This window comes from Helianthus annuus, chromosome 11, assembly GCF_002127325.2.
Source record: "Helianthus annuus cultivar XRQ/B chromosome 11, HanXRQr2.0-SUNRISE, whole genome shotgun sequence".
Lineage (NCBI taxonomy): Eukaryota > Viridiplantae > Streptophyta > Magnoliopsida > Asterales > Asteraceae > Helianthus > Helianthus annuus.
The window spans coordinates 13,039,232-13,051,975 of NC_035443.2; positions in this window are offsets into that span (position 1 = coordinate 13,039,232).

Below are 12,744 nucleotides of genomic sequence, written 5' to 3' on the forward strand. Positions count from 1 at the left end.
TGGTAAACGAAACCGATCTCTAAACGTTTCGGCATTGTAGACCCGATTCTCCATAAAATAACCGGTCATTAATACTCGTTGGCATGTATACGATCACGATCCACCATTTTCTTCTTTGGGTGGCTCGAACTTGCTTCAAGTTCATTATACACTAACTCGAAAAATTCAACCGTCTCATTGTCGGAAGACGATTGGCTATCGCTATCGCTGTCCATCGGAAACGTCGAAGCCGTAGGAAAATCCATTTGTGAAATATGTAGAATGTGTGATATATGTTTGTGTTTTGGTGTGGGTGAAATGGTATAAAAGTGTGAAATATAAATAGATTGTTTAAGGGTTTTTTTTATTAAACAACGGTCAAATGCCAACGGTCAAACACAAACGGTTGAAATTTTGAAAGTTTAACGCGTCAAAACGTTAACGCGTTGTAAGGTTGACGCGTGATACAATGGGGTGGCGGCGGTGTTTTTTTTTCACGCGTTATGGGGGCCGATCACGGTGTGCCCCTACCCCCTAACCAATTGGTGTTCTTATGGTCATTAATGGGTGTAATGACGACTTCAATATTTGATTAAATGGATCACTAAAGGTGTATTATGGATCGATTAGAAGGTAGGTACTAATGTTCTCTACTATTGTGATTCATATGGGGTCGAAAAGGAGATGACCCGTCGTTCAAAATCGAGTTATGGCATTGGATCCGGTGAGACGGGTTCCGGGTTCGCGAACATTTGGGGTTTTCACATCATGCATTTCTAGTAGGAGAGAGAGAGAGCAACGATGGACAGAGATAGAGAGAGGAGCGGCAGTGATGGAAAAACCGGCCATGTCTCCAACCGGCCAACCTCGTGTCGGCTTGGTGGTGGTGGTTGACGGCGACCGTGAAAGCTGTGGCTTCTAGGATTCCGTCAAGGGTACCAGTGTCTCTCATCGGACGATCTCGAGACAGAATGGGAAACTTGAAGATGATTTTGAACAACCGCAACGTCAGAGACTTGAATCGGTTCTGACAAGAATGGCAAGCTCTTTTTGTCTGAATCTCTCCATTTTTATGTAGATCAGCTCATCGCGTAGTTAGGGTACATCATGAAGCCATGCGCGAGAGTGGCTGGTGGTCAGAGGCGCCTAATAATTAAAGGTAACCGCTGTCAATATATAATTATGTTAACCACCTATGTGTTCTTTGTTCTAAGTGTGTATTTCCTTTAATTTTTCTACATTTGCTCAGTATGATTTTGAAGGAAGATATGTTCTGGTGAATTTTGTAAAGGTGGTGAGAGCCAATGGTCCTTATCTTCATCTCTGAAAAGGCACATTGAACTTTGGCTCTTAATTCTCAACTTTTTTCCTATATTATATTATATTATATTATATTATATTATATTATATTATATTATATTATATTATATTATATTATATTATATTATATTATATTATATTATATTATATTATATTATATTATATTATATTATATTATATTATATTATATTATATTATATTATATTATATTATATTATATTATATTATATTATATTATATTATATTATATTATATTATATTATATTATATTATATTATATTATAAAACCAACTTTGCTTTGTGAGAAGAAAGTATAGTGTACAAGTTCTCAAAGCATTTGTGCAACTTTGCTTTATTGTTGTTGTTGTCTTATTTATGTTATCACGATCTTCCTTGTGCACTTCTATTTGTATAAGGCACCAAATCTTCTCTCATTGCCCTTAATAGGTTCGATCATTGTAAGTACCTAACATTCTTATAAGAAATTAGGATAAGGTGTTAGTAATTACTTTAGTTTGGTTGTTGTGGATATGATTTAGTAATGTGTTTGATTCAATAGTTACTCTCATGTGGTGATACTTAATACTGTTGTCTGAGATGATGATTGCCTGATCAATTGGTCATGGTTCCAACAACCAAAAAAAAAAAAAAAAAACTAGACAAATAAAGTGCAGCTGCCATGGCCCCGTATTTACCAACGGTGTCCCGAGATATCCTATGATCAAAGGCTTTGTTTTCGTTTTCATTGGGTAAATCAAAGCTGACTCATAATGTGTACCTTTATATTTGTTGAAGGATTCACATGTACTTTATTAGCCTTCTTTCAGACTAAGGCATTAATGTTTAGATTGACCCGGTTTGTAGTTGTATTCTCAAATATAAGGAAAACTTTGTATGGTGAATCTCATTTATTTAGATATTGGTTAATAAACATATAATAAGTTGTATATATAAGATGAAAGATATAGTGTTTCAATGTGTTTATTCCATTCAAAATTGTGATATAAGTATAGTGATTTTGTATGTCATAGCACTAGAGCTGAAAAAAGGGTGTGTCCACATGGTAAAAACATTTCAGGTTAAAATAGTGAACCTCTTATACATGTTAGGCCAATTCCAGTTGATTTAAAACTGTTAGAGGAAAAATGTTTTGTTTTTCATAACGAATAATGTATTGTAAAATATTTTCCGGACAACTTTTGACCTGTTTAACCTACCTGACACATTTTCTTAATGAGTTATTTATTTTTCCTATTAGTTTCGTGTTGATTCATCAAAATACTTATATTGCAACACTATCATGATGGTAAATGTAACGTGACATGCCTTTGTTTGCTTTTCGTAATTATAATCACACTTTACATTACTCCTTCATTTGACATATCAGCTTCCTCTACGTCTATCGAGAGGAATCGTCTTTTATCAGGAGAGTTGGTTGAGTTATGGACGCTAAAGTCGGGTTTCATTGGTAGGTAAGAAACTCCAACTATGTTTTAATTTTTTAATATTGGGGTCGAGTACATGAAAAGTTTATATAATATCTCAAATCACTTATTTGCATATATTTCTCCTCATATGAGTTTAGTGATAGAATGAATATGGGAATAATTAGACAATATTTTTTTTTATAAACAAAGCACCTATAATGCATGTTTTACAGTTATATTATAGTGCTGATTGCATATATAACAAACTTTGTATTACCAAACTACAATACTTATAACAACACTCCTAAAATCCTTAAAACACCCCTATATGTCCTAAAATACACCCCGTATATGAAAAACGGCCCGGTAATACCTTTATTTTTACAAAATCAAATAAAACCAAATCTGATTGGCTCTCACGGGGCGCGACACAGACAGGAAAGTCTGTCGCGGGGCGCGACAGTTGGCCACCAGGCCGCACCCCATGCCGCCACGTGGCATGACACCCGGCAAGCCTATACCGGTGACTAACCGAGGCTAGGGCCTACCCTATAGCCTCGCGGGCCTCGAGGCCCTGTCTTAAGTCCCTCGCGGGGCGCGAGCCGCCCCATTTCCAGTCCTATAAATTGAGGTTTCGACGTTCAGTTGAAATCGTTCAAAATCGAAATTTCTCTCTCGAATATCTGATAGTAAAAATAATTCTCGAGTATAATACCCACTAAAAAGCGAAGCTCTGCCTCGATGCAAGTATTATAACCCCAGGTTACGTATTAGTTACGCTGCCCGATTGATCTAGAGCTCCGTAAGGCATGTCAAGGCTCTGCCTGACTCAGTCGTCGGAGTTCTGTCTCAGGGATATAACTAATGTAAATTGGGTTATCTTACTAACACGTGTGCATTGTTTAATTTAATAGATTATAACCAGGAAGTCACCAGGAATTTTCTAAAATAGCAATGTGGGCAATTCCTCTTTTTGTGAACTGTTTTACAAAACCTCAATTGTTTTAAATTATAATTAACAGTGATTGAGTATTTGTGATTCTACAATTACTGTCGGTATGTTGGGGTTTTATATACATAACTTGTTACTACATTGTGAGTAGTAGTATGACCACAAGTCAGGATTGACAGTACCGTGGGTGGTAATTAAAGTAGATGTAAACAAATGTAATTACGGGTTGCCCTCAATGCTGTAAAATGATAAAACATGTTTTGATTAAACTGGGATTCACTCGCCAGTATTTCTTGCTGATAAAACTTTTTAAAACGCGTTTCAGGTAACAAAATGTGAAAGCCAATAGAAGCCAGCTGGAGAGCACCGAAGGCTTGGAAAAGTGGCTATAAAAGTTACCTAAATAAAGAAGAAGTTTTATTTCAATAAATTAGGGTTTATCCCTATAAACATGTTGAAATGGAAACTTGGGATTCTCCCATGTATTTATTATTATAAAAATGTGGTGTTTTACTCTGATAAACTATTTCCTAACTATGGTCCTGATGTAATTTCCGCTGCCAAATTTATAAACACCGATACCACTGATACTGGCTCGCGGCCGCCCGCTCCCAAGATAGGGGTCGGGGTTGCGACAGAAGGTGGTATCAGAGCTACAACCATTGTTTTGTTATTTGACAATTTGTTAGTTTACAGTATGAGTGATCAAGGTCCGTCTGACGCCTATCGTCACCTATCTAGTTCTCCCAAAAGTGAAGGAACTTCCTCACAGCCTAATCCTTCGAGGTATTCTACTGATACAGAAGAAGGTATCTTCATCTTTGAGGCACAATCCGAAGAACCATTCCCTACGAAAAAGAGAGGATGGTTCAGTCGGAGAGCACATGAGCGTAGGAAGCGAATGAGAAAGTTACAGTAACAAAGGGCTTTAGTAGCATCCAATAGGGAGATGAACGCCCAGACCCAAGACATAGTCAATAAGCGATTGGCCAACTTTCACATACTAGCCACCACTGCAGCAGACCCAAACCTAGACCAGATCCTGGCACCACAACCACTACCACTATTCCCAACCCAACCAATGGAAATAGAACCTAGCCAAGGAGACCAAATTCCCATACCAGCTTTCGACCTAAACGAAATCCCTAGAATCCCAGCACCAAATCCTCTAGCTTATGATCCATGGGAAGATGAACATAGGGATTATCGAGAACTCTATCCACAGGAAGAACCAATACCAAACCCTATAGCACAATATACCAACCTTAACCCTCTAGATCCATATTGGGATAACGACCAGTATGTCCAAGAAATACTAGACAAGTATAGAAAACGTGCAGGAACTCCGCACATTTGGTGAGGAATTAGTAGATGAAGGAGAAAAGGATAAGACAAATAGGGGAAAAGCTCGTGTGGAAATACGACGAGCGAAACATGCAATACTGGATGAACCCCTAGTAATAATATATATATATATGTGTGTGTGTGTGTGTGTGTGTGTGTAGTTTGAAAAGAAATATTATCAACTAAAATACATAACCTAATACCTACTGATGCATAACTAGTAGTGTGTTTCAATTCTAGTTGTAGATTGTAATATATATATATATATATATATATATATATATATATATATATATATATATATATATATATATATATGAGAAATAGTAAATGTCGCAATGCTCGACGATTTTGATCAATTTGTTTGCGTGGTTGTTTGCATTAAATCTTATTCTATAATATTAATAACTGATAAATGTTTGAAATCCAGATGGACAACAAAGTGAATCAGGAAAACCAGAATAACGATAATAATGGGAACCAAATAGATAATAGTGCCATTCAACATATAGTGGCACAAGGGATTATAGACGCTATGCCATATATTATCAAGACTGTTAAAGAAGCGGAAAATAATAAAACTAACAGTGGAAGTAAACGACCACCTACTGACCCAGTCACAGCGTAAACAATGGACCATTACTTCAATTGCATATTCCAAAAAGAAGAAGAACCATGTCATATGGTTGTTCTTACAAAGAATTCTGGTCTTGCAAAACGATAGAATTCTCTGGCAATGAAGGAGCCATTGCAGCTCTACATTGGATAGAAAAGACTGAGGTAGTCTTAAAAGTAAGCAAATGTGCAAAGGAAGATAAGATTATGTTTGCTTCTAATCTATTTAAGAATGCAACTTTAGAATGGTGGAATACTATTCTCCAGTCTAGGGGAAGTGACAAAGTTTATAATATGGAATGGACTGATTTTAAGAACATGGTTGAAAGAAAATTTTGTCCTCCCAATGAAAAGTAACAAATTGCCAATAAATTCCTAAACCTTAGAATGACTGGAGTAGACTGTAAGGATTACACTACCATATTCTTCGAATATCCTAGAATAGTGCCAACCCTAGCCTCACCAGAACAAGTATTAATCTCCCGTTACATCTGGGGATTAATCAGTGAGATTAGACACGTAGTCAAGGTAGCTAGACCACAAACCATAGAAGAAGCTGTAGAACTAGCCAATACCTTGACTGATAAATTAATACGTACACAAGAAGAAAACCAGAGGAAGAACCTAGTCCAAAAGCTTACCCAGGAATTTCGCTACAGTAATTCCAACCATGGGAAAAATACAGGTTCCACTTCTGCACCTTACTGTTAGTACTGCAAGAAAAAGCATTCAGGAAGATGTTCCATATACTGCAACTTCTGCAAAATATCGGGACACAAGAAAGAAGACTGTAGGAAGAAACCCAACAATGGGATATGCTTCAATTGTGGGGAGAAGGGGCATATCAAGCCGAACTGTCCGAAACTAGCTCCAAGCATGAACAGCAAAACTACCAAGAATGCTAGAGATTTGTTCTGACAGCTGAAGAAGCCAAGATGATCCCGGATGTAATTACCGGTACGTTTTTAGTTAATTATATTTTTGCCAAAGTATTATTTGACTCTGGTGCAAACCAAAGTTTTATTAATACTTCATTTTGCAAACTTCTCAATAACCATTAACTAAACTTCAACAAGAATGTCTGGTAGTAACGGCAAATGGAGAATCCATTAAGATCACTGAAATCTTGCAGGGAGCAAAAATAGAAATTTTAAACCATAATTTTATTGCTAACCTTTATCCAATGAATCTGTCTGGATTTGATATTGTATTAGGAATGGATTGGGTAGTAGCCAACCATGCCAGTATTCTATGTGATCAAAAGTCAATACAAGTGAGTTCAACGAAGGGTGAAAAGATCACAATTAAAGGAGATAGGCCAACCAAATCCACAAAATTCATCTCGGTAACGAAAACGACAAGTTATACAAGGAAAGGATCCCTAGTGTATATGATCTCCATAATCATTAACCCTAAAGGAAAAGAGTTGAAAGATATTCCCGTAGTATCTCAATTCTCAGATGTTTTTCTAGAAGAGTTGCCTGGATTACCGCCAGATAGAGAGGTTGAATTCAGAATTCACCTATTACCAGGAACAACATCGATTGCCAAGGCACCTTACCGTTTAGCACCAGCGGAGATGCAAGAAATGAAGAAACAACTGGATGAACTTTTGGAGAAAGGTTTCATACAGCCTAGTTCATCACCATGGGGAGCACCAATCTTGTTTGTCAAGAAGAAGGACGGATCAATGCGTATATGCATTGATTACCGAGAATTAAACAAGGCCACGATTACAAAATCGGTATCCATTACTGAGAATCAGTGATATGTTTGATCAGCTTCAAGAAGCTCGATTCTTTTCTAAGATCGATTTACGCTCAGGATATTATCAATTGAAAGTACAGGAAGAAGACATTCCTAAAACTGCTTTCAGAACAAGATATGGCCATTATGAATTTACAGTCATGCCATTTGGTTTAACCAATGCCCTAGCCACATTTATGGACATGATGAACAGAATATGTAAACCATATCTGGATAAATTCATAATTGTCTTTATAGATGATATTCTTAATTACTCTAAGAGTAAAGAGGAATATGCAGCGCATCTGCATGCACTCCTTAAATTATTAAGAAAGGAAAAGCTTTATGCTAAATTCTCAAAATATGAATTTTGGTTACAAGAAGTACAATTCCTTGGACATCTGGTTAATCACGAGGGAATTCATGTGGATCCCACAAATATTAAGGCGATTACTAAATGGAAAGTCCCTGAATCACCAACGGAGGTGAGAAGTTTTCTTGGACTAGATGGTTTATCCGAGATTTTTCTAGAATAGCCATTCCCTTAACAAAACTGACTTGCAAATCAGTTAAGTTTGAATGGGGACCAAAACAGGAAGAAGCCTTTAGAATTCTTAAGCAAAGATTAACCAACGCACCCATACTAGCATTACCAGAAGGAACTGAAGACTTTGTAGTCTATTGTGATGCGTCTAAGTTAGGTTATGGATGTGTGTTGATGCAACGTCAAAAGGTTATAGCATATGCCTCTAGACAACTTAAGAATCATGAGCAGAATTATACAACCCATGATCTAGAGTTAGGAGCCATAATTTTTGCCCTTAAAATTTGGATACATTACCTTTACGGTAGTAAGTTTACCATTTTCACCGATCATAAGAGTTTAAGATATGTTTTCGGGCAAAAAGAGTTAAATATGATACAGAGACGCAGGATGGAAATCCTTAGTGATTATGATTGTAATATCCAGTATCATGTAGGAAAGGCTAATGTAGTAGCTGATGCTTTAAGTCGAAAGTATCATGAATAGCCAAGACGGGTACGTTCTCTTAAGTTAAATCTGCAGATAGATTTAAACGAGCAAATTAGAAAAGTACGGGAATCAGAAATCAAGAACGATACAGAGAAATTAAAAGGAATGATTAAGGAATTAGAATAAGGAACAAATGGAATTTGGAGATTCCATAAGAAAAGAATCTGGATACCAAAACAAGGAAACCTATGCCACCGAATTTTAGAAGAAGCCCATAAGTCTAAGTATACGATACATCCCGGTAGTGATAGGTTAGTGCATATGTCTGTTGACTTCGTCTTGTATCGAGGCATGTAATAGAATAGATAGACCAGGACATATCGTACGAGAGAGTCGGGAAACAGGCCTGAACCAGCCACCTCACACGAGGTGACCAAGTTCATGCGACCTGGCCAGTTTGTGCGACCTGGCAAGCTCATGGGGTCTGGCCAGAAAGCATGAAATGGTTCGTGGGGTCTGGCATTCCTATAAATAGGTGGTCTTGGATCTTCATTTGTAACTTTGTGATTCCGGAGACGAAGTGCTGCCGAAGTGTCGAACGATCTGTAAACACTATCAAATCAATACAATCGATAGTTAAAGTGATTCTAAGTGTGATTCTAGCTGATATAACATCAATACGTCTGATTCCGCCTTTCGTATTGATCGGAACTCTTCTGAACGACTCGTTTGATCGATTCCCCAATCCTACAAGTGGTATCAGAGCTCAGGAGGAAGAGTTCTTACCATTTCAGCTTGATTTCTTCAAAAACAACTTCTTTCTACTCACTTTCTACACGTTTTTCTCAAAATTAACTGTGAATTCGTGGTTAATATGACCTAATTTTGTGATATAACACGTAAAACTGAGTTTTAATCAATCTATGAACAGATTAAACCATAAATCAGACCTAAAACTGATTAAAATTTGACAAAATGATGAATTTTTGGACTTAGAAGTTTCAAACGGAGTGAATCTTGTTCAAATCGCATGAAAAATATCCTCAGATCATTCGGAAAACATTCAGATCGTTCGAAACACCTTCAGATCGTTTGAAATCTTATCAGATCGTGTGAAAGTTTATCAGCTCGTTTGGGTTTTGTTGTCTCAGACCGTACGAGGTGATCAGGTCGTTTGAGATTTGAGCCAGGTCGTTTGAAAAAAGTCAGACAGTTTGAAATTTTGTCTAAGTCGCACGGGTTGATCAGTTGTCAACATGTATCGGTTTCATTAATAACCACTTTACGTGATCTCCTGAATTCATATCTTTGGTCAAATAGAATTGATTCGTCATAAAAGGTTGTCGGCCATTATATTTGAATACATGTGATAAAGTTATAGCAATTGATTGAATATCGGCCATTATATCATTCACGTGATTACCTTGATATATACAACCACTGATCTTGGAAGTTGGGCATATTCAAATTAGTCAAATATTCATATTGAAGGTCCAATTATATTCAAATTCACTAACGTTTGTTTACATAAAATTGAATTCAGATCGCACGGTTTGACACAGTTCGTTTGAGTCAGGTCGCAAGAAGTGATTTAGTGTTACCAGACCGTTTGGAATTCACTCCAGGTCGTACGGAGTGAGTTATAAATCTCAGTTTGTACAGTTTGAAGATTTCCAGGCCGCGTGGCTTTCCAGCTCGTTTGAACATTGTGTTTTTGTATACTTTTTACATCGAAACATGGAAAACGAATTTTACAACGCCTTTGCTACCCCGATCACTATGGCTCAGAACGTGAACTTAGAGAATGAAATGGGCACCATGCAAAAACCGCCTATGCTCATGAATATCGAGGAGTATAGTGGATGGGAGGAACGTTTCGAAAATTGGGTTCAAGTGAATTGATGACTGTCGTAAGGGTCAATCAAAAACCTAAATAAGCTACGTAGATAGCGTAAGTAGGGTATCGTATCCACGAGGAATTTGTGGTCAGTGTTAAAGAAATTAATTAAAACTAAACTATCTAAATCGGGGGTTTGTTTGTTTGATTATAAAGAAAACACAATTTGTCACGAAAAGTGTTATTAAGATGAGAAGAAGTAACCTCCACCCGGAATCCCGAATACCCGTTTTAATATAAAAATCCGTTTTCTGATTCAAAACACCACATAGACATGGCCTCGGAATTAATGAATTTGATTAGTTAATAGGGACAGTTTTTAAGATTCACTATGCAACCTAATAACCCGTTTGATTGTATCAATTACCCACCGATTTACCAACCCGCTAACAACGCAAGAAAGTTGCCAATACGCTTAATAAACGACAAGTAATTCAAACACAAGAAACGTTTACCGATAATCCAACACAAGTGGTCAAGCTGTACCAGTTTACAAGAATCAGAAAAACAAATAATTATGTCAAACCGCGTAAACGTTCATCCAAGCAGAAGTCACAAGAAGTTTAGCCGCTCATGGTGATCTTCGCCGCTTCAGTTGTCATCCCGAGTTGGCTAGATTCCATAGAATAGTCTTGAAAGAATGAAAGATGATTCGTAACTCTTGTCTTGTGCGACGGCTGCGAATGAATATCTAATCCCCAAAAAGTGATTTTAATGCATCCTTTTATATTTTTTTGCATGTGGCCACCGTTTTAATAGGAATTTTATATCCCTTCAATATTAATTCCTTTCCATCCAAGTATATGGATCCATATTCACGTAAACATCTAGCCCATAATCATGATTTGCATTAAATCCGCTGATGGGCTAGAAGGTCTTTCACGGCCCGCTTAAAATTTGTCCAAATTGGTTCTCCTCCCAGCCTTGTGTCGCGGAAGGATTCGAGCACACCCCCGCGTGTTGCGGGCGTCACCAACTGAACGACTTCTCAATTTAATTTAGCTGACATCACTCGGAAGCGTAGGCGTGTCGCGGACGTGACTTCGACTTCTTGCGCGTGTCGCGGGAACCATCCCGTTAACACCCTTTAGTTTCCAGGTCTTATGATTGCTTGCCAAGTTCGCGTTTTTTTTGACTCGTTTCTCCCATTTGCTCTTCATTAACACCTGTTATACGACAAAACAACCCACACACTATAAATATAATAACACACTCCATTTAATATATTTAACATATTAAAATTTGACCAAAACTAATATAAACTATGACTTATTTCGACCCGACATCACGAATCACTTAGAGGCATGGGAATCTGTTGAAGAACGATATGTTAGACTAATTGATGAATACGGAGAGATTGTTGCTATTAAAGAGTTAGATGAAAAAGAGAAAAAGAAATACAAAAGTGAAAAGATGATGATCAGTATATTGCAACAAGCCATTAAGGAAGACATCTTGATCTTATTGCAACACAACGGAAGTGCACACTCAATGTGGAAAGCACTAAAAACGAAGTTTGTTAGAAGTTTAGACATGATCAAGAACAAAAAACCGCTTTTGAAGAAAGAATTTGATCTATTTCATGGATTGAAAACTGAAAACACCAAAATGATTACAGAAAGATATTGCAATTTGGTGGTTAACATGAAGCGATTGGATATCAAGAAAAATAGAGAAGAATGGGTGTAAAAGTTGGCCGATGTGTTGCCACAAGATGTTTGGGGCACGTATCTTACGATTTTGAAGAATAATGGTGAATTTGCGAATCTATTGCTGAGCAAGTTTATTGAAAAACTCGAAGTTCAAGAGATTGAACAACGGGAGATGGCGAAAATGAAGAATTCTAATGGTGAACAAGACATTGGTCTGTACTACAAAGGAAGTACGATTGATAAGACCAACATTGAACCAAAGATCGAAACTGCATTTAACGCAAACAGTTCTTCTGGAGGGTCATCTCAAGGATCAAACAACAATAATGGATTCTCTTCATATCCATCATTTAATCCAAATTTTTCAGCAACCAATTCTAAACCGCAAAGCTCATACAACAATAATGGCCAAGTACTACAATGCAACATTGCATTACATCTTCAGAATGGTCAGAATTTCTCGGAAGAGGTTGCCAAAGGTCACATGTCTTTATTAGTGACCGTATTAGAGTCTTATGAAAGTTTGGTAGCCGGAAGGATTGGTAATCCAATGTTGACCAAAAAGGATTATGATCAGATTGATGCTGAAGAGATGGAACTAATGGATATAAAGTGGTGTATGGCTAGTGTGTTGAGAAGAGCTGAGAAGTTTAAACAGATCACTGGAAGAGATGATTTCCGTGATGCTGGAACTTCACCTTTAGGTTTTGATAAATCTAAAGTTACTTGTTTTTGTTGCAGGGAGAAGGGGCACTTTAAGCGAGAATGCACAAATCGCGAAGCAAGTGGAGCTCAAAATCCATTCGCCAACAATGATTATCATCGAAAAGCGATTTATC